Here is a 22,946-nt window from a genome sequence, read left to right as displayed (position 1 = left end):
GAAATTGTCAAAATATTATTTGAAAGACATAAAATGCCAGTTGGGAAATGAAAATTTTTATTCTAAAACGTCAATTCAAATATGTACTAGCTGTTTCCACATTTTCGCATTGATTGCTTTTGCAGTTGTCTTGATGTCAGGAAAGTTTATTGATTATGATGCGGGTTATGTTTATATAAACAAAGCGAAATATTTTTGGCTTTTTATTTTAAAAATAAACATTTAGCATACAATACTGACGTTTCTACATTAACTACAACAAAGAAGTTTCTTTTCAATAATTGCACCAAAAGTCAAAAACATTTAAAGATATAAAAATCTAAATGATAAAGAATATTATGATAAAAGTCATTATAAAAAATAATTGTGCAATATTGGATGAAGTTTGATTTTTTAAATTTTCAAAATCAAAAGAGCAATTTCTTAAAAATTTTGCAAGATAAGTTTGATTTAGATAAATACTTAGAATAATAGTGCACGTGATGATTTTAACATCACTATTACCACGTGAAAGATAACCATCACACCAACGATCACTTCTTCAAAGAATAAGGGCTTAGTTCCATTATCACATATTGAATAGGTCCATATTTTCCGACACTTATACCAAATTATTGTCTTGTATTTTAAAATTTTTATATTAATCATTATGTTTCAACAAAAATTTTATCATCTTTTAGAGAAGAAATCTAAAATTGAAATCTATTGGTACTGAAACTTATTGGAACAACTATATATGTATATTTTTTTAAAATAGCATGTGTGGATTTAATAAATATTAAATTAATTTTAATTTGATGACAATTAAAAGTTCACTACACCTAATGAAAGATTAAAAAAGAGATTGAAATTTTTTAAGAAAGATTTATGAAATTTTTTTTTCCTTCATTCAAATAAAATCAATTGGCATAGTTGCCTCATTTGTTAATTAATTGAAATTTTTTTTTTAAACAAATCGAGAGATAAATGAAAATATTTTTATGAGTTTTCTGAACTTGAGTGACACTGAGTCAATTATGTTTTCTTGTCAAATTTTATTACGTTGACGGCACAACAGTATAACGTCATTATTTATTTTCCACTGTCTAAAAAGTCAAAGCTTTTAATCAAGCATAGTCAACATTATTGTTTTAGATGACTGCGCTTAATTTTTATGATGACGAATTTTTTTGTTTAAAAGCTGCTTTCAGAGCACATTTTCTCTTCTAATTTACTCTAATCTCAAAAAATTTTGTAAAGCTACTCTAACCACAAAAAAATATTTTTCACTTAGAAAAGTTTTTATTTTCGATTCTTATTTCATATGTAACTTTGTCATTAATCAATTTTTGATAAAATAGAATTTAAGTAGACAGTCAGACAAAATAAGTAAACGAAACTAAAATTAAAATGAATTTTTTAGATAGAATTTCATTTTTGAGATAAAATGCAAAGTATTTTTGTATGTGATTACTATACCAGTCTTATGATTATATACACACAAAATTATCGGAACAATACGGGTTTTAAGTACATTTAATAACAAAGAAATAAAATTTAAACCGAGGACTGAGGAAGCAAAACAAAAAAATAAAAAGTAAAAAAAAAACAAAAATTAATAAGTTTCTTTTTTTTCCAGCGTAACACATAATTCTGACAAATTAAATTAAAAATTTAAAGAGCCCATTAAAAAAAATGTGAGTGGGTGGTTAAAATTTATATAAGAGATCGGAGCTATACCATAATACTTGTTATATTTAAAATGCTATTAAACTGTAAATAAAAAAGAAAAAAAAATTAAACAGCAAGATGTATAAAGAGAATCCAATCCAACTTTTTATTTCAGAAAATGAAGAAAAGGAAACAAAAAGTAAATAAATAATTAAATAATTTCTTTTGAAATTAATTATGAAAGAGTTAAATTTTTCCCACATAAAAATTTCATAAAATTTAAACAGAGACCTACTTTAAATTAAAGAACAATAACATTTTACTGTTGTCGCAGTATTTGAAATTGTATTCAATATAAAAACAATTCAAGTGTTAAGGACATTACTATTATTGTATATACATAAGTTTGTATTGAATCCAATAATTTTACAAAATATGAGCATTTCTTTATAAACTTTTAAGTTGTTGTATTATTTACATTGGTTATTATAAAAATGTATATACACTGTAAAAAATTTTCATTTCAAATTACTACAAAATTAAGAAAAAATTTTAATATCTGAATGCATAAAAGCAACACAAATTGCTATGAAAGTGTTCTACTCAGCAAAAGAGTATAGCTCCATTGAAATAAATTTCACTCTTAATTTAAGCATGCCTCATTTTCATTTGAAATATAGGTACTTTCTTGATATTAACATATTCTTTTTAATTACATTCGAATAAAATCACTAGTAGTTCTCAATTTTCCTTGATATTCAGTTTGTCATTATCTTCTTATTCTAATAAACTATGAAAATTCTATTAAAATAAAGTAAAATTTACTCTAATATACTAGAAATACTATTTAGTATGAAATAAAAAATCCCTGATATTTAATCCGCAATTTTATTTATTTGTAACAATTTCCTTTCCATTTTTCATTGTGTGCACTTATATACGAGTAGTATGAAAATATTTAAAAAGAAAAATTAAAATATAAATTTTATTCAAGTTTTTCATTTCTCTTTTTAAGTAAACTACTAATTTGAATTTTAATAAGATAATAATTAAAAAACTCCTTAAAATTAATGTTTTAAAGAATTAAACAAGTCTGCCAGCTACCTATATAGAAATCTAATTTAAAAAATATTTTTTAATATACTTTCTTCTTATATATATTTTTTATTTCTTTGGAATAGCGTGCAAAAATTCAAAATTTAATTAGAAATTTTATTCTTGATCGTATTAAGTATGATGCTTTCATTGAAATTCTATCATTCTAGCACGCAAATTTTTTTTTAATTATATTTTATATTATTTATATTTGGATTATAAGAAAATAATAAATGTTATTAACTTATTTTGTATAGTTAAACTTAAATAATGATGTCGTTATACATTAGAAACCTGTGCTTATATATAATCGCTATATATATAACAATATTTTAGAATGTTAATTCAAGCAATAAAACAATTTATCTATGCATGTGAAGAGATTTTTTGCCAACTCTAACAGAAAATATTAATTAACAAGCAGTATTTTTTTTGTGATATAAAAAAATTAATGTTAAATAAGAAATACTAAAAATGCTATTATTTTAGTTTTTATATAGTTAAAATTGCAATTTGAAATTAATGGTAACGATACTTAAATTAGATTATAAAACTTAAATGATAATAGCTATTAACGATTAAATTTTTTGTTTGTAAACTGAAATTTTATTAGTACAATAAATATAAGGAAAATTACTTAATAGTATAGCATTCATTTTCACTAAATTAAGAAATAAAAGTGTTGAAAATTGGAATTAATTTAATTCTTGGCTATAATTTTAATTTATCAGTTTTATGAAAATCTTATTCTGTTTCAAAAAGTGCAATATTTATAAAATTATATTTATATTGTAATTTATAATTATATTATAAAAAAAGAACAGATAATTATTAAGTTTAGCTTTATAGCTTTAAAACTTATGATTTGCACAAAAAATATTCTTAGCATTTCTGTAAGAAAATATTTTCCCTCTATATTTATACCAAAGGTTTCTTTTTACATGTTACTATACTAAAAATTAAATTTAATAAATGAAATTAATTATTTTTTTTTTATTTCTTACAGGTAATTACCATATTTTTGAGCTTTAATTGGACGTTTAAATCACCTCATTTAAAATTCGTTCTTTTGGTAAGTTTTTGATTTTTAATTAAAAATCATTTTTTCTATTTTAAAATAATTATATAAATTAAAAATATAATATGAAGTAAATTATTGGACTCTACCGAAATTGACAGAAATGTGGAATGAAAAAATTCCATTTTTTATTAGAATTATAAAAAAATTATTAAAAAATCTACTTTTAAGGGAATTTATTATAAGATAATAAGATCCCATTAGAGCCAGGAAAAATTGATTTAAATGACAACATAGAGAAATTTTTTTGTGACAACGCAACACTTACATGATTTAGTATACCACCTATGATTGACTTAAGGACTATGTAATAATTCCTTTGCATATACGAGTATACGAGTAGTTTTTAAACTAAATCTAATAAGATGTGGTAATGTTTACTTCATAATTTCTACATACACGGTCATAATTTCTATGTTTCTTAAATGTTATCGAATAACGTTTTTACGTCAAAATATAGCAATGGCTTTAATTTTAATTGAAAAACTATTTCGAAAGCTATCGATTTTCATAGATATGATCGACTTAAATCATTATAGTAAAGTGCGTACCTCGAAACTGAATTTTTATAATGATATCGTTTGGCTTTCAATTTTCTAATACATTAACTTGTATTTTCATTTTATTAAAAATTAAAAAATCTTAAAAATTAGTTCGAATACGTTTAAAGTAAAGTAAATGGAACTTTATTTAAATATTCGCCTAAGAGTTATTGTACAAAATGTTTTTGCTTCAAACTTTTAATATGGAAATTTAAATTTATGGAGCAAGAACCTACATACATGTAAAATAATAAGTACTTAAAAACCAAATATCCACAATCATTTTTAATTCAAGACTTTATAAAATCATTTAAAATTCTTTTACCATAAATTCTATATTACTCAAAACACACTTGTATCGTGTAACCTTAATAAAATTTTCAATAAAAGTTAGAAAAAATAACAAAACAATTAACTTTTTTTTCGCTTTTCTTATTTTGTTTACATTTTATTAAGAAGAAAAATAAAACTTTTTAATTGATAATTGACCAACTATTTCAATGAATCCAATTACATGCCGCATATTTTTTCTTTATAAATAATAACAAAAACTGCATAATGATAAAAGAATAAAGACCAACATTACAAGCAAGTTTTACTTCTTTGTTTTTCCCCACGTCTCAATTTTCTTCTTTTATTTACTTTTTACATTATTCTTTATAAGAACATGCCCCATACATGTACATTTCCAATTCTATCTTATGGATAGTATTTTACAAGGCTCTTTTTTTATTCTATATGAAGAAAATATGAAATAAGTTGGTTGACCGAATTTTGTTCCGCTCCCCCCACAATACAACAAAAACTTACCTAAATTAATGTAATAAAATTGCTACTAATGCATAAAATATGTTAAGAAAAAAAAATAATAATTGCATTTACTATCATTTAGAAAATGTGTATGTTTTTTATTTTGAAATTGTCATTCTGATGACATAAAATTATAAAAGATTCGATTATGATTTGATTAAAAGAAAATTACTATGATGTGGGAGTAAGCAAAAATACATAAATATAGTTGAAAATTTTATGCTGGGCAACATTGAAGCATATAAATCAAAAAAAAAATATCATTATCTTTTTGCTAACTTTTGGTAAAGTGTAAAAACGAAACTAAAGTCACAAGGAAGCTGTGACAAGGAAGCTTGACGGGAGGATATCGATAATTGGGATTCTAAAGGAACACTGCCTGATTCCAGGAGGATCGGCCGCTCCGCAAACTATTTTCTAAAAACTGTCATGGCGAGGAAAAGGAAGAAACCGTGACACACCTACAATGCTACCTTCTTTTAATTACAGATTTAGTAATTATGTAAATGCTAGGCATCTTAGTCGGTTCTTGAGGAATTCGGACTGCTTCTGCTGATGTCTCGCACAGAAGACGTATAGAATCTTCAAATAGTTTATGTTATTGGCTGTATAACAAGTTATCTGAAAGTAGCTCAGTAATTAACATAGAATTTAATCTGGTTTGAATTTGATAAATTGCCGAATCGAAATATATAGGTTATAGCTAATATATTCTTCTTCAAGTCAAAATTTAAAAATAACATTTAAATTAAATATTTTATTAAACCCATATAGTATACCACCAATGAGTATTACAATATTTTTGAATTAATTTCAAAATATTATTTTTAATTGTGTCTCTAATCCACTTATATTAATACATAGTTTTATACATACAATTAAATAAAAAACAACAAGAAGCAAAATTTTGACCCAGACGATTTCATTTAGAGTGCAAAATCGGAAGAAGTAATCAAAAATGCTTTTATTTCATATAATTTTCAATTCACTTACTACAACTACAATGCATTTAATGGAATAGTGCGGTGTAAAACTTAAAATCTTAAAAAATTCTTATATATATGTATATATATATATATATACATATATATACATATAGTTTTTCATTTATTAACTCGATAAGTGAATCAGACCTTAACATAATATTATTATCATTATTATTATGAAAAGAGATAAGTATATAAAAAGTCGTATTATACCATTTCTATGAAATTATAAAATGAACTCATTATTGTAAATATAAGTATGTACATATACTTGTATATAGCGCTTTATAATGTTTTATTTATGTATATAACTACGGAAAATTAAATTAACTATATTATGGTTAAAAGGCAATTTAATTTAACGGTGTCAGAAAGTTTTTCATCGTGAAAATTTTTGCTTTTTCTAAATGATAATAAAGTGAAAAGATTTTTATAAGAAGTAACAAACTACTATAAAATTGAATTGTGTTTATTTTTTTATATAAAAATCATAAATTTAATAATATAGAAATTGTTATATAAGTACATATAAATTATCAAATTATACTAAAATAATGAAAGATTGCATGATTAAAGTTTAAAATAATTAAGATTTCAATGACGAGAAAAATTTTTATTTTTTCTTATTTTTTTTGTGTATAGGAAAAGTTAGAAATAATAATAAGTTCACAATCGATCGAAATTTAATTTTAAGTTTTAAATTTTAATTTTATGTTTCAATAAACTTTGAATTAATTTTGAATTTTAAATATAGTTATAGACTTACGTAATTTTTATATAAATAAGAATGTTTCAAATGCAAGTAAGCTCGCAAAACAATCTTGATATTTTGAGCTCCTAACAAAGAAAGTATTCGAAATTATAATAGACAAAATAAACAAATTATTAAACAAAATAATGAAAAATTGGACTATATAATATTCAAATTTGACCCTTCTGCGGCAAAAATTCATTAAATAGAGGAACGCGATTTAATAAATATTGAAATTTCGGAATATAGTATAACTGAATACTTTTGCTCTCATCCGTCATTCAAATTCAGCAGGAATTTTTCAAAGACAAGTTAGGATGCTTCATATTAACATTTACTATAAGTCAATAATAAACAGAAGGAACCGACGCTGAAAAAAACTCCTCTTCAAGTTTTCAAGGGTAGCACATGAACATAAGAGATGTTTAGAGTTAATTTCTGCCCTATGTATAAAATTTCAGTTGTGGGGCTTGCGAGTTGTCTGTACTTTACTTTTATAACTTTATAGCAGTATAGGTACGAAGGAGATATAGGTACAAATTAGAATGCTAGCAAAATCTTCTTAATCTTTCTTTTTCAACAATTATACATCAAGTATAGGGTTATGTCAAAGTATTTTATTTTTATATGACAAATATTTGCATACATGTATGCTAAGATTTCTAAATAGACATATAAGTATAAAAAATACTATAATTATTTTTCTATATAATTTAATTAATTGCATTTCGAGTTCTTTGTTTTCTTATTTACCTCAAATTATAAATATTAAAATAAATTACATTTTTCTACTGATACCTTTCTTCACCGAACCACCAAGAATGAAAACACGCAAAAATTATATAACTTTTTTTTTTTTACTTTGACGTTTTGGATGGGTAATATTTATTGTAAATTAAGTAATAACTAATTTCCATATTTAAAACTTAAAAGCAATACACTCGCATACTCATGCCGTACTTACACACTGGCATTTTAAAATTGCATTTAATAAAAATCAAATTGAATTTTTGTACTGGGAGCGGAAAAAATTTTCCATTAAGAAATTTCAAAGAAAGTAAGAAAAAAATTAATTTTTTTCTTTTTACTTTGTACCCATGAGTTTATGTATGTAGAGGTACGTATTTATGCATTTGAAAATCATAAAGGATGTTAAGCAACATTTAATTATAATAATTAAATAATATTATTAAAAAAAAACTACAAAAAAAGTTTCTTATGATTTGACGTTTAAGAAAATGTAATTATGTCAACGCATAAAGAGGATTGCAAAAACTTTCGAAATTGCACAATTACCTATTGAATAATATAAAAAAAAAATTTTAGAAAAAAAAAATTGAAAATAATACAAGACATTGTTATGAATTGACTAAGCTGCAACAAAAAAAAAAAATTTGATGTGGTCAACACAAGCAAGCTGGCAATCTTTTGGCTAAAATGTCTAGAAAAATGTAAGTTTGGTCATTAGTAGAGGTTTACTTTTTGGTCTCCGATATTTCTGAAAATTTTGTTGACAAAAATTGTTCAAAGACTAAATTATAAGAATTTACGTTCGGTTTTCGATGAAAGTCTGGTTTTCGAGCTTTAACATTCTCGAAAAATTTGCTAGTTGTTCTAATAACTCTTTAGTTTCTATTTATTTCTTTAGTTGACAAAAATTTAACTACAGCCACTAAAGAAAGCTCAATTTTTGGCACATGAATTGAATTTTTGATTTTAGTAAAACTTGATGAATCATTCCGTTTTAAATAACTTTATGTCATTATGTTAATTATATACTGTCGTATAAAATTTGTGAACCTGGTCAAGGTGCCAGAAACTGGTCAAGGGTTTCTGAAACCGCATATATCTCGACAGTTGATCTATTCATCCCTTTTTCAATGTAAATTTAGATATAAATTTATTTTGAACGAATCGTACTCGTCAAACTATTGCATGCGTCACCTTAATATATTGCAACACCAAATTTTCATTAAAAACGATTCTGCCGAAATTGGGATTTGTGAGAGCAAACAAACCGACAGATTAACACCGGCCTTTATATCACGCAAAAAATCAATTTCATTAAAAATTCGATATGTGAAATTTAGCGCAAGCACAATACCTCCCCTATTGTAGTTAATAAGAAAGATTGAAAAAAAATGACATTTTAAAAAGATAATAATACAAAAGTTGGAAAAAAAAGAACACGCAAACATGTAATTTTTGTTATGTTGAATTCGAAAACGCGTTCAGTGAGTGATTTAGTTTTAATTTAGAAAATAATTTAACAAGTTAATAAATCAATAATAACATTTTATTTATATGTTTATTGATTAAGTAACAACAAAATGAACTCATTTTAAAGATTTTGACAGGATAAATAATGAAGGTATGTGAGTATAAATGTTTATGCAAAAAAATTAGGCAAAAATTTTATATTAGTAGGTTTCATATTATCATGCAATTTTGCATTTTCAATATGACACTATTCAACGTGTTGAAACTTTTACAGTTCATTTAACACCCTCTTTTTTATTAACTCAAAAAATAAAAGCAGTTTATAGCGAAAAGGATGTAAAATAGAATCTTAAGGTTTTAATATGTATACGAAAGGTTCAAACAAAACCGCATAAGACAGACATTATATTTCAGTTAAAGTTAATTTAAATGCTGGGGTAGAACTAGTTTTTATATACTAAGTAGACATTGTACAGTTCACAAAATTGTACCTTGTACAGTTCACACAATTGTACCATGTGTAGGTCACAAAACTGTACATTGTATATTTCATGAATATTCTTTGAATATAGGTAATGGTTCCACTCTTTGCAACCGCTATTATTCATAACCGACACTGAAATAAAAATTTATCCTTAAACACTTCTCAAATATGAATGTGAACATAGTCACCATATAAAGCACGAAAACCATATTGAACTTGCACTTGAAAAAAACTGTTGTTGAAATAACATCAATAAATAGACACATGCATAGTTTTCAAGGAGATTATAATCATTCATTTGTAGATGTATAAGAGTTTTCATGGTCATATCTCAATATTTTCGTCATATCGTCGTATCGTATGTAAAACGCATAACTTGCAATTTTTCAAATTTTCAGTTGACACTAAAAATTATTTGATTATATCACAAATAGATGTAAATTTCCGGTATTCCAGGTTCGTTTTTCATTTTATGAAGTTAGTAAAAGTGGTAACAATATTTTTTTAGTGCAGAATAGTTCCGCAGATTCCGTATGAATGAAAAAGGGAATTTTGTTAGCTAGTATGCACTATTGCACGACGATTTATTTTATTTTTATTTGTCATAATGCTAAAATTAATTCCATTTTAATTTTTTTTTCTCTATAGAATTTTAATATTAATAATATTTTTCAAGTAATTTAAATTTTAATGCATACAATTTAATTTTATAATGAAATAATTAAAAAAAATGTTATCTACAAACTTAATGTCTCTTTATGTAGCAACCAATTAAGTAGGAATTGGAAATCTTCTGTAGGTACATTAAAAATGTCAAAATAATGATCATTAAAAAAATAATGTTTAAATAAACAAAGCAAACATTACATCGGATTAAAAATCAACTGGTCTATTTAAAACAGATAATAAAAATGTTCACTGTATATAAAATTGCATTTTTAAAATGATATAACAAGTAGGTACCTACATAAGAGTGTACAATTCAAATGGAATAATTCGCTGATTTATCAATTGTTTTTAATTAAATTCAATTCAATTTTCCTATTTCTTCATAGTATAATCCAATTATATTTACGCGTACTAAGCCTGTACCGTATTTTTTATTTTTCTTGTTTATTTTTTTTTCACTATTAACGAAACGGAAAAAAGAAATAAAATTTTTTAATTAAAAAAAAATAATTTTTTTTTTTTAATTCCTTTTAATAGTTTTGTTATGATATTTAAAAAAAAAAGTGAAGAAATGAGAAAAAAATGTCTATACTACTCCGATTAAGATTTTATAATTACCCACTTTACCCACATAAACTGACCATTAAAACGCCTACTTACATACCTACTTGGTTTTTTTTTCTTATACATTTTATAGAATAACTTTTCACATAAAGACTATTTTTCCCTTTTTAATTCAATAATAAATCTTTTAAATTGAAACCCGCATTACTTAACCCGTACAAAACGCAAGCAAAAAAAAATAAATGTACGTATATATATATTTGTATGTATGTACATAATTTGTTTTTTAAATATTTTTTGTAAGGAACTTTTTATGTTTCTGACACACTTTGGATTTGTTTTTTTCTTAAAATTCTTTGAAAAAAACTTTAAAATGTTGTCAGAAAGTTTCTAAAATTATTCATCTATACCTAAAATAGTCTAGTCATACTGAGAATGTTATGAAACAATAAAAAAAAAAGGTAAAATGTTTTTTATATTTTGTTTTTGGATTTCATGTGAACGATATGAAAACGGGAAAATGTGACATTTTTGTTTATTTTCAAAATAACTATAAAAGTTTTTTTTTTATATTATTATTTTTTTCTTTTGATGGAAAAACAAAAAAGGGTTGCTTTATTTCTTTACTTGGTTTTACGGTTTTTTCTTTTTTTTTTGATACTTCGACTTACCGTTTTATGTTCTTGTAAGAATAGCAGTTGCTTCGAATCACAATACCTTTTATTGTAAAGTAAAACCGTAAGGAGAGGAAGAAACCAACAGAGTATAATGACATACAAATACATAAATATATATAAAATTAAATTTTATATATATGTACATAAATTTTATATATATGTACATATATATGCTTCTTTTTCAGATGTGGTAATTGTATTATCATTGTTGACACTTCATTCTTGGTTCCATACAGTTGTCATATTCAAATCTGCTCAGTTTGATTTGCGGTTTCGTTATGGTGGCTTTATTTTTTCAATAACTACCAACTGAGATTCAGCGACTCTATATCTTTATATTATTTTCTTTAAAGGTATACATATAAGAAATCACTTTATGTCAATAATAAAGAGTTGAAAAAATCTACAGAAAAAGTTACTTAAAATTGAAGCATTCAAAATTGCAATTTTGCAATATCAATTTTGCAAAATATTTTTTCCTTAAATTAAAAAAAAAAAACCTTTAAATAATAATACGAGTATCCGTATCTTACAATTTTTTTTCTAGACAAAAATGACTCACCCGCTCATGTTGGGAAAATTTTTTGATGAATGAAAAGAGAGAAAAATTACCCTTTACTTTATGCATGAAATACTTATATTCTCATCTCTATATTATTTTTCAGTCTATGGTAGATTACTATACTTGCCTTTATAGTAATGTAATGTCTCTTTTAAATTTGTTTGAAATTTTGATTTTCAACCATAATTAAATTTATAAAATTTTTATGGTAAAGTTGTTTTAAAATTTTTAATGTTTACCCTACGCTTTTATAGAGGGCCTTACATAATTTCATTCCGACCTTATAACCTTCGATTAATTAACGATGAAAAGAAAGTAAGTTCTTTAATTTAACAAAAAATAGAAAAAAAAACAAAATTTTTAAAGCTTAAATTCTCTTTATAAACTTTTGTTTTAAAAATTGTAAAATAAATAAATTAATTAAAAAAAAAAAAATTTTAAGTTTAGAGAGTTGTAAAATTCCCTGAAATGAAAAAAAATCTAGAATTCCAATTGTATTTTAATTAATTCTCTTTTTTTTGTTCTTGTTTTCTAAAACTTTTTAACATAGAAAAAAGTTTTTTTTTTGTTTTGTTTTTAGGTTGGGTTCCATTTCAATTTCATTATAAATTCACTTTGTTCAGAAAAATTTCAGTATTGATCGATCGAAAAGTTTACCCCAAATTGCTTAACATTTTTATTATGTAAGTTTGTTTTGTATTATGTAAATATACTTATTAAGCACAGATTGTATTTTACCTTTTTTATTATCATTAAATTTTAGATTAATTTTAGAAAATAAATAGTTTATAATATAGGATAAAATAGAAACATAATATAGGATAAAAAAGTTAATAATTCGTAAAAGCAAATTAATTTTCGATGCATTCTTTTCAAAAAACAAGAAGGTTGTTGAACGTTAATAACATATTTTAGTTAAAACTTTTCATGTCTCTCATAAGAAATATGAGTATGTATGTCTGTTATACATACATATATCTGTGGCTACAAGTCAAAACATTTTAATTTGAAAAAACAAAAATGCTGGCAAATCCAAAATTAATTTTTGCAATTTAATCCAAACTTTCATATGGAACTTTTCTTATTTTCCTTGTTGCATACTAACTTTCGTTTTGAAAGGTCCACTATAGTTATTTCCCTAGCATTGTGTAAACTGACCGCTATTTTTTCAAAAAACAAAAAATATTTTAATTATCAATACCGTTTTGGAAAACAGGAAAATGAAAAAACTGGAGAATTTTAAATAAATGATAAAATTCAACTATTAAAATATAATTTCAATTTTTAAAAGAAAATTTTAATAAACCAAAAATAAGAAGTTTACCAGAAAAGCATTCAAACAGCAAAATATATATTTTTTTTAATTTATTCTAATTCACTTAAGAATTTGATCGTCGACCTTATCAATAATGAAATAATTTTACAGTAATTCATATCCGATTAAAATTCAACTGGTTTATTAATAAAAAATTTTTTAATAAAATTTTATTTTTATGTAACTATGATACAAGAAGTATTTCGAGTGTTATAAACTTAAATATTGCGATTCAATTATGGTCTCATAATATAAAAATGCAAAATTGTGTTTGTATACAAAATACACTTTAATTTATCAATATTATCTGCATGTCACAATTATGACATGCATACGTAGCAATGCATTTATATGTATGTAAATAATTGGATTTAATTGTCAAGCTGAATTAAAATTCTTAAAATAAAAGACTTAAATATTCTATAATATTGCATAGTAATGGTGTTTAGAGATTGATACGGTGTAATAATTATATAAAATGTCAAAGTTATTTAGTTAGAAAATAATCATAAGCGAAGTTTTTAAATAAGAAGTTGACCTCTTAATTTGATGTTTTGTAATTTACGTTTGAATAAAAATATTATTATCTAAAATTTTTGAGTTTTAATACTACGCTTATACTCATATAAGATCACGTTTATGCAACTTTAATAATTATAAAATATTTTTATAATTCATATATTATAGCATGCTCTACAAGAATCCACACTTAATTATTTGAATATATTTTCTTAAATTTGACTGGAATTTGATTGAATTTTCGATAATCACCAATAGAAAGAAATTTAAATTGATTGGTATTAAAAATTGCGAAAAGTTACAAAAACTTGAAAAAATAAATTAGTACGTGAATCTGTGGCAATAAGACAAAAATACCTTTGTGAATATTAAAATTTTCAAGTAATCAAAAACAAAGATTTGAATTTATTAATGGAAAAATTTAAATTCCGATAAAAATAAAACCGGTTCGTAAAATTCACTTATCTTGTTTAACAGTTTGATATTTTGCGTATATGCTTTCAGCCTTTACTGTCACTTTTTTAAACTTGACCAGATTTTCGCGTTTTTTGTTAAATTTTCCAAATAATAACCGAATACAATAATTTGGTCAAATTTTTAAATGGTCTTGTTTTCATTTTAATTCGACAAACTTGAAGTTTTCTAAATTGAACGGATTCCAGATAGATTATAGATTCAAATGCGTAAAATTCAAATATTTTCAAGCCAAAATTTTGTACTAAACAGATTTATTCAGTTTTGCCTTCTTGCTGCTGAAAATTTTTTCTAAAAAATTATTACATATAATCGTAAAAGCATGTTTGAATGTATTTGTTTTTACATTCTGTAAAGGTTTTGAGTAGATATTCATAAAAATTATATCATTTATATTTTTTTATTTTTCTATATTGTAAATTATAAGCAAAGATATTTAATTTGATTTACTTGATTTATATAATTCTCTGGTAATAGAATAAAATTTTACTTAGTAAGAGCAGAGCGTAATAGAAAGTTTTTACTTTTAAACTTTATATAATAAGAAATAAAAGAAAAAAAATAATGTTTTATAAATGTTTAAGACTAGTAGGTATAAACTTTGATTTTTTTAATTCAATTTTAATAATTTAATTGTTGTACTCTCTATAGATCGTAGAGCTTTCAATTAAAAACATCTTAAAAATCAATCAAAATACAAAGTAGAATTAAAAATAGAAAAGAGAATCTCTATACATTGAAACGAAACCAATTGAGGCAAAGAATCGAAATAATAATTATAATTTTTTTTTATTTCAAATTTTTCTTCTTGTTAATTCCCTTTAAAATCATCAATAGTTGAGTTTGAAAAATAATTATTATTTATTTGAATTTGCAATAATGAAAAAATACTTTTAATAGAATTCAGAGGCGATATCTAATTACAATTTTGCTTAAACTCGAATTCAAAATCGATCTAATAAATTATGTCTTTATTTCTGTTTGCCTGTTTATTTACTAAAACGTTAATTTAGGAAGGAAAAAAGTAAGAGACTTCAAACTTGACATAGATATGCTTATTCTTCCTACTTGCAGAGGGATATTGTCAATTAGTTAAATGTCCGCTGGAGCAGAAACCTATATTCATACAAGCATTTCAACACGTCCACGTCGTAAAAGACTTTTACAGATATTTGTAAAAAACGATATTTGCTAGCAAAAATATTTTTAAATAATAAGTTAATATTTCTAATGTTGATTTTAATGTCGGGATTCATTTAGAATAGACTGGTAATAAAATTTAGTTTCTTATAATAGTTATATATAAAAAATTGCAATTTTCCAGCAAAGCAATTTTTTCATCTTGTTTTATCAATATAAAATTTTCAAATACAAAATTTCATAGTATTCTTGAATGGAACTGAACTTCTAAATTTTGGCAAATTGTCAGAAAATTGTATTACCATTTCATCCGCACATGTGTAAATTAATAAATATTTTATACTTAATTTAAAATCTTTATTTCCAAAGTACATCCCTGTCCTATCCATTATAAAAATTTTAAAGTGAATTGTTTCTATTTAATGGGAAAAAAAAGTTTGGCACTTGGCATTAAAACAAAATAAAAAAATCTTTGAGTTCTTTTTTCTAATATTACAAAAACAAAAAAAAAAACAACTCTTAGAACATTGAACCATGTAATTCTGAATTTTGTATTCGCTTTCCTTCACTCAGAAATGTTTTTTTCATAGTCAATTTGCGTTTCTTCTACATTTCACACAAAAGTAGGAAAAAAAAATTCTTTAACATTCTTTGTTCGTTGAGCATTGAACTTTTTTTTTTTTTTTTGAAATATACCTTAAAGAGTTAAAGTGTAATGGTAGTTATGATTTTTCATAATGTATTTATATTGTACACTTGTAATGGTCTCATGTACAGATAGATATCAATAATAATTATAAAGGTTAAAAAATTATGTACAATAATAACGGTTAATATTACTAAGTACTTAAAACTATACTCGTAAAAAACTCTTTAACTTTGAAACATCAAAGAACACATCTTATAGATTAAAATCATTATTTTTGTTGTTTTGTTTTGGGTTGAAAAGGGTTAATGATTTGTTATGAAAAATCGGTTTAATAACAGATGATAATTTGTAAGAAATATAAATATCATGACAAAGTTTTTTTCGAATAAAAAAATTTTAAAATATGTTTCTTGTAAAATGTATGTTAATAACAGAGTTAACGGTAACTTATTATACACTTCATACTTCCGGTTTTTCTCCCGAACTTTTTGCTTTTCGAAGACAAGTTAAAAAAAAAATTCAACATCGACGTTTGTAAAATATTGAGCTTTTATGAAAAGTAGTTATTTTAGTGTAGGCTTTCTAGATTTGTTATACTAGGGAATGCCCGATTATAGTGAAAAATAAAAAAATTTTTTTTTACTTAATTGAAAACTTTAATATTCTATAAGTGCAGACTTAAATAAATCTATTTTTTCTGAAATACACTCTTTATTGAAAGTTTATAAATAGCGTTTTATTTTGGCTTAAATAAAACTAAAGAAAAGGTTGATTATCTTATTAAGGGACAAAGCTGTGCTCTCTTGATAACATTTTTTGGTCAGCTTTGAAAAAAAATAAAATTGATTAAATTGGCCTTAAAAATCACTGTAATTGCTTAAAAATATAGGGATAATTTGGAAATTTTCATAGCGAACAAATTTTTCAATCAGAGAAACCTGCAGCATACAGAACTACAGTATATATAACTATGATTTCACGCTACATATACTATGAAAATTATGTTAACATATTAAAAGAATATGTGTAAAGAAAAGACTAATAGAGTATAGTCGCTGAAAACGGAAATTATGAAGATGGTCCAAATTTCCCCAATTCCCCGTTCCGTTCACTACATGCCAATTTTGCTAAAACATGACTAGAATTAATATACTAGAATTAAAGCTTTGTCTATTAAACTCCCATATCCAAAACTCCTGATTTTCAACATTGTCAACGTGATTCAAGTACAACATTTATGTTGCAAGCAGCTTACACCCTCTGTACTTGTAGATTTTATTTTTATGAAGTGTGGATGTTTTTTCTTTACTTATCTTTTTATGTATTATGCGGAAAAAAATGAAATTTAAAAAAATTAATTTCTCCTTTTCTTTTTAAATTCTAAATTATTAAATACGGGATATAATCATCATCATCCACGCAACACTCAAATTTTGTAATTAATGACAGTAGATGGTTAATATGTTTTGTAAATTTTTAAAAAGGTAGCCTAAAACTTTACTGTTATTAAATAGTATTAAAACTATTATAAATATTTTATAATGCCTTAAATCTTTGTTTATGTATAATTTTGTTTTAATGATCATAACATTAAAATAACATGTAAAATTGTAATGACTTGACATTTTAAGGTATTCATATCATCTCAAGTTTGTGTTATTTATAGAAGTTTAAAATGTTAAATGAACAGATTTTCAGTTAAAAGAGTATAGTGTAGAATAATAAATTAGCAAAAGCGATATATACTTTCAGACTAAATAATTTAGAAATGTATTACACAAAATTTTAAAGCATCAACTTCCTTTAGAATTGATTATATATGTATTTATTTAGCCATACATTCTTATAATAATTATTCTGACAATCGTGTATATAATCATTTAACACAATATCAATGAATATAGCTCTCATTAAATTTAAGTTAATTAGATGAATATTATTAAAGCTGAATTTTCTAATTAATTATGAGCCCACGTTCAATACGGCAGGCTAGTCACCCGCCTGGATAATAAAATAACTTATGAAACTGTCTTATGACTCTAAAAGTAATAATCAATTGAAAAAAGGATAAATCTTGGATAAATATTATTGCAAGATATCAAAACCTTTTGTAAATTTTTTACTTTGAAGTAACAAATTATTTAAATTTAAACTTTGACTTTTGAACAATTAAGTATGACAATTCCTAATATGACATTTGATTAACATCAAAGCATTTAGAGCATTGTTTTTGATGTCGTTGAAAAACTGAAGCGATTGAAAACATATTGCTCTCTTTTCATATCTTATATAAATTATTCTCACAGTATTACAATTGAAGCAACAAATCCATTATACCTAGCGGCTATTAAAATAGTTTAAATTTATAAGAAGATAAAAGAAAATCATATAGGCGTGCAGTGGCATTTACAGTGACTAATCTTTACTAATCTTTATACAAACCATTTATTTTTTTTTGTATTTTGTATGTCAAAGCAATTTGAACTTTGTCAAAATCTTAAAACTATAATTTTTATTTTTAAGTTATAAAACCATCTTAAAAAAAAAATTTAAAGCTTGAAATTTTATACTTGCGCGCACATTCCGCATGTTGTTTGTAGTGATAATTGTGTAGTGCTTTAACCTTTCTAAATCTTTTTAAGTGCCTCAATAAAATTAATTTGAATTAGAAAAAGTTTGTAAGAGCGCTTAATATTATAAGAGCGTAAAATATAAATTTTTAAATACTTATACAAATAAAATGAATTTTGGGTGACTATTAATATTGAAAATTGATATTTTAAGAGTAGAAATAGACAAATGGTCACATAAATCATCCGTATATAGTAATAGATATTTCAAAAAATTATTAAACCAAAATAGAAATTTGATCTAAAACACAAATAAATTTTTTTTTTAAACTAATTTAAAAATTGTAATAAAATTATAGTTTTTTAATGCTGTTTTTTTTTATTGTTTATCAGATAAGAAAATATGAAGAGGTGTCACGTTTTTATTAATGAAATTTAATTCGATTTTTAATTCATTTTTCACTTATATTTGATATATTTGGTTTGATTATTAATATTTAAATTAAAAACCCACCAATAGCTATTTTGAATTGAAATCACAAAAAAATTTATGCGGTTAACGAAAAAGCTATTTGGAAAAAATCAATGAATACAAAATTGGTGAACACTACATGCAAAATTTGTTTTTGTAATTATCAAATATGTATACGTATAAATAAAGGGTGCTTTCTACTTTAGTTTGCTAAAGAATGGAACTCTTATTTTGACATTTAAAATCAGTATATTCTGACAAATTATCCTGAATAGAGCCATACTTGAACAATACCAAAAAATCTTTTATTTTCTTTGAGAAAATTACTTGGCAATTTGCAAATCTTCTCTCGTTCTCAACTTCATGATTGTTATCGCACATATAATATACAAGCTTAGTACGTCTGTGTGTTAAATATGTGTAAAATTGCGAAAAATTTTTTCTTGAAGTCATTTCATTAAGGTGTCATTGTTAACACGTCAAGGAAATGTGAAGAAATGTCTACAGAAAAATCTCTGAAGTTTGAATGGAAATTGTATTGAATTTAGGTTAAGCAGTGTGGTCGTTGAAATTAGTGAAACTTATGACTATGTGAAAAAATTTTGTGGATCTTTAAGCCGTTTAAGATCCAGCTGGAGTAATAATAATACAGGCTGCGCTCTGAATCTGTTGAAAACTAGAAATTGATCGGCTATTTTCTCTCAAAATTATGTTCAACTATGGGATTAATTTTTTACTCTACTTGGGTTAGTCTACTTTGAGTTAAATTGATGATTTTAAATATAATTATATTGTATTTTCAGTCTAGAATTTAATTTCATTTGGGATATAATGACACAAAGTTTAGTCCTCCAGACGCAATTAATGTATATGAAAAGCGGAATTATATAAAAATTATGAGCAATTTTAATATTTCAATTTAAAAATAAAATAATTTATTCGCTCCAAATATTATAATATTTTCAATACATATTTATTTATATACACAAAAATATCGTGTATATATACGCATATGTAGATTATAGAACGTGACCTAAATTTTAATTTTTCTGCTATTCATTACTCCTTTTTTTATTGTACTATATTATGTATTATTCTTATATGTAGAACACTGATATTATGTTATAAATTTTTTCAGATATGTAGCCTCATAATATGATATACCTCTGTTTTGTTTTGCAAATTTTCTATGAAACTCAATATATTTACATTTACCTAGTATTTGTCTATTTACACCTGTATAACAAAATTCTGTTTATTAAAATGAAATTGATGAACGGAAAATGAAACTCTTCTTCATTATCTATACACAACCTTCATTCCACAATTTTATTCGAAAATTATATTATACAAAATTTATATAAAATGAGGTTATGTATTGTCCTATTTATAATTTATTTTATAATTCATATAAAAACACATAATATAAATAACGTATTTAATATAAAAAATTAAATGTAAAAAGTCAACCAAAATACTGATAAAGAAAAGAATTACAGCCTTTCGAAATGACATGATTTGCGTATATTGGAAAAAAAAGTGAGCTGTAAACAACTTGAATTCAATTGTGCCATTCTTTGTTCTACTGTAATTCATTCTTCTCTTTATTCTCTACAGTTTATAATTTAATGTTATAAAATATATATTTTTAATTTTCATAGCTTTGAAATTTGATTATTTCATAAATTTTATAGTATTTTACGTTTAAATGTTATAAAAAAAACTTTTGCTAAAGTAAATCATGTTTATTAAAAATCTGAAAATCGTATCGAATATGGATTTTGAACAATTATTAATTATATTCACCATTGCATTTCAATCTTAGCCAAAATATTAAGTGGAAAAGTTGCCAGGGCAATTAAAACAATAATTTTCCAGAAATTATTATTTATTGTTACAAAAAGAGTGTGACACAAGGCATGTGGTATGCTATGCCAGATCGGGTTAGGTTGATCGTAATATACACATAAAATAGATTGGCTCGTCATTATACCAATAAATCAACGAAATCCTCCACCCTAACAGGAACAAGTGTTATAGGAACCGCTTTAGTTATTTATATTCCCAGGTCCTTTGGCCGTAAAAAAATATGATTTAAGGCATGAATTTTGCTACTTGTCGAAACCGGATATGATCAATAGAGATAAAGCACCATCCTTCCTACAGTAGACAGCTTTTATTTTTCCGAATTTTATTTAAGAAAAAACTATTATTATAGAAATCCATTCAGTCAAAAAAAAGATTTATAATAAAAGAACTGTAAAACAGTAAATAATTTTGTATAGGTTCATAAGCAAGAGCTCCCTCTTGAAATTTTCACTTGAAATTTTAAGGAACACATTTTAAATTGAAGTAAATTTCAATAACAAATAATAGTGACACTGTGAAGGAAAGTAAGACCTAATTTTTTCGGAAATATTTCAAGTTCTGAATTCAATATTTCCTTGACAATTTTCTTTATTAAAAAAATTTTCAATAGTTTTGTAAACTTTGCCTTTACTGTTAAAATATTTTTCAAAATTAATAAAAAGAACTTATTAAAGTTTTGATTTTTTCTAATTTTTAATAATAGAAATTATTTTTTTTCTTGTAATTTCAAGCCCATAATATACCCATCATACTAAAGAAATTGATCCTTGATATCGATTCTACAAATTATTGACTTAAAAATGTTGTAAACAAAAATTAAATATAATTACTTATTATATCATAAAAAATATAGGTCAAGCCTTTCTTAATATTTTTCTTTTTATTTTTCTATTGTTTTTTTTTTATTATATAAATCAAATATAAATTGTTAGACTTTGCATATTTACTCAAGAAAACATGTGATTAGTGTATGTAATGTAAGCAGAGTATAGTGACATAAAAACAATTTTCCGCAAACAAAAGTATCAAATAACAAACCACACATTTATAAATAACTTTTATTGAGTGAATGGTGTTAAGAATTAACCAAGTGTACTCAATTGTTAAAAAAGAAAAACAAAACAAAGCAATTAAAGACTATGTACATTAGTTAGAAAGGAAGCACAAAATTTTCAGTAGCATATTGTGAAAAAGAGTGTGAAATATTTTGAAAAACAAAAATAATTGTAACAAAAATGCGTAATTCTCCCGATTAAATCTAATCCAGTTTTAATAAGGATCCTCTGTGACTCATTGCCATTAATTATGCATCCATCCACTTTATATTTATGATGAATAAATAAGGGTACCTATATTTACCAAAACGCCAAAATCAGCTTGAGTTGTTCGGTCAATTCAACTATTGAGCATGTTGTAGATTTCCGATCGATTTGCATTTTTTGAACGAAAGCAGCGCCACAAGCCTTAATTTTCCGCCTATATGCATGTAATATTTATGGCAAATTTTTGCATTTGCTACTTCAGAATGCCTGAAATTCGGAGCCATAAATTATAATGCCCTCCATTACACGATTGCTTTATTTCACCGTTTATCAAAAAATGCAGATTTATCGTCAACTCCATTTGTTCACAATAAAATTTTAATTCTTATGTTCAAGTTAAATTGACATTAGATTTGCATTTAGCTGTTCGCTCTACATAATAGCGGGAATGTAAAAGGAAAATATATATTTTGTACATTTAAAGAATAAGAGGGAAAAATCATTCAAGAATGGAGACCATCACATTACATTATTTAAACATATGGTTATTATGAGTAAACACGAAAGTTACTTAGTTACTTATATAAT

The 22,946-nt window shown here is 24.0% G+C and overlaps 1 protein-coding gene across 3 annotated transcripts in view; it reads left to right on the top strand.

Moving 5' to 3' along the window:
- LOC129615081 (protein phosphatase 1 regulatory subunit 14B) overlaps nt 1-22,946 on the top strand; it is a 125,130-nt gene that overhangs the window by 58,186 nt on the left and 43,998 nt on the right. For 2 of the 3 annotated variants that reach the window (XM_055530145.1, XM_055530146.1), the window contains exon 2: nt 3,752-3,817. The exons of the other annotated variant lie outside the window; for it this stretch is intronic. The gene's annotated coding sequence lies outside the window, so the exon portion shown is untranslated. The remainder of the gene's footprint in view (nt 1-3,751; nt 3,818-22,946) is intronic. 3 annotated transcript variants of the gene reach the window in all.

The sequence above is a fragment of the Condylostylus longicornis genome, unplaced genomic scaffold, assembly GCF_029603195.1.
Source record: "Condylostylus longicornis isolate FDR11 unplaced genomic scaffold, ASM2960319v2 ptg000135l, whole genome shotgun sequence".
Lineage (NCBI taxonomy): Eukaryota > Metazoa > Arthropoda > Insecta > Diptera > Dolichopodidae > Condylostylus > Condylostylus longicornis.
The sequence above is the reverse complement of the archived record's forward strand: the minus strand, read 5'-3'. Positions and strand labels throughout refer to the sequence as shown.